We start from the raw sequence: 1877 nt of genomic DNA on the forward strand, positions 1-1877 counted from the left end.
AATGCTTTTACAGAGTGAATTGATTCTGCCATTCTATCTGATTCGGAGACCATGGGGAGAATAAAAGGTTGCTTTGATAGAATTAGAAAATGTAGGGAGAGTATTTAATGGAACACCAACAAGGCTTGAATAGATTTTCTTTTTTTAAACATTTTTTTTGCACAAGTAGAACATGTTTATTGTAGAAAAAAATCAAATAATTCAGAAGAGAAAAAAAACCCAAGAACCTTGTAATCACACTTCACAGAGACAACCATTATTAATATTTCACAGCAAATCCTTTAATTTCAACTTTCTCTCTGAACACATACCACATCCATTTATTCCAACAAATGGACTTGCATTGAATATAGCATGTTATAACCTGATTTTTTAAGGGTTAAGGTTTATATTTAAGTATGCACGTGTGTGGGTGTTTCCTCTTGAGTGCAGTGCCCTTGAGTCCAGAAGAGGCTGTCACTCGGGTTACTGGCTGTTGTGAGCTGTTAGGCTGACACGAGTGTGGGGAACCAAACTCAAGTCTGTTAGGAGAGCAGGACGCTTGACCCCAGAGCTGTCTGTCCAGCCCCCAGCCGGAGTTAGTATGTAAGGGAAGATCTCATGCAGCCCTCTATTGCTATATGATCTACATCTCTAACTGCCTATGACAGCTCTAAGTCTGTAGTTTCCCCTTTCACACGTAGCCCTGGCATCTACCTGGATTTGACTTGTAGGTGTAACATGAAGTGGAGGTCAGGTCTCATTTGATGGTAGTTCTCATTCAGAACTGTTTGCTGAGAGGATTGCATGGGCAATTTGGCCACCGATTAATTAAGTGCCCACCTATGTGTGAGACTGCTTTTGGACTTTGTTTTTCTTCATTAATCTGTTTTCTTCACTTCACACCTTTTGCCTTAATCATGATAGGGAGAGACAGGTTCATACTGCCCAAGTTGTCCTTGAACTTACTGTACAGCCAAGAGCTCAAACTCCTAACTTCATGCCTAAGACTCCCAAATGCTCATAACTGTGATTCGATAAAAAAAAAATTGATGTCTTAGTGTGTGTGTACATGCATGGGCGTGCATGTGGATGCCAGAGACCGATGTCAGATGTTTTCTTCATTTGCTTTACATTCTATTTTTATTTTATTCTACCTTTTTATTGAATTTATTTACTTGTTTGTTAATGTTTGTGAGTGATCACGTGAATATTTGTGTTCCACAACACACATGTGGCGGTCAGAGGACAGCTTGCAGAAGTTAGCTCTCTCCTTCCACCATATAGGTCCTGGGGACCGAACTCAGGTCTTCAGGATCAGTAGTAACCACCGTGATCCCTTGATCCATTCCATCTTAGCTTTTGGAATAGGGTCTGTCATGTTATTATTATTATTATTATTATTATTATTATTATTATTATTATTATTTTCAGCCTGACACAAGCTCGAGTTATCTGGGAACAGACAATGCCTCATCTAGATTGCCTGTAAGCAGGTCTGTAGGGAATGTTTTTGATTTATGATTCCTGTGTGTGGGCCCAGCCCATGGGGGAGGGTTGGTGGTGCCATCCCTGCGCAAGTGGTCCTGAATTGCATTGTAAGAGAGCAGGCTGAGCAAGCCACAAGACCAAGCCAGTAAACAGCATCCCTCCATGGCTTTCTGCTTCAGTTCCTGCTTCCAAGTTCCTGCCTGAGCTGTTACCTGGAAGTGCCTGTTGAAATGAACTCTTTCTTCCCCAGGTTGCTTTGGTCATTGTGTTTTATCACATCAATAGAAACCTAAGGCAGGGTCTTTCCCTGAACCTGGTGCTTACCGATTCAGTTTGATTGACTGGCCAGTGAACCTTTGGGATTACAGGTATGTATCACTTGCCTGGCTTTTATATGGGTGTTGGGA

This window comes from Myodes glareolus, chromosome 6, assembly GCF_982192425.1.
Source record: "Myodes glareolus chromosome 6, mMyoGla1.1, whole genome shotgun sequence".
Taxonomy (NCBI): Eukaryota; Metazoa; Chordata; class Mammalia; order Rodentia; family Cricetidae; genus Myodes; species Myodes glareolus.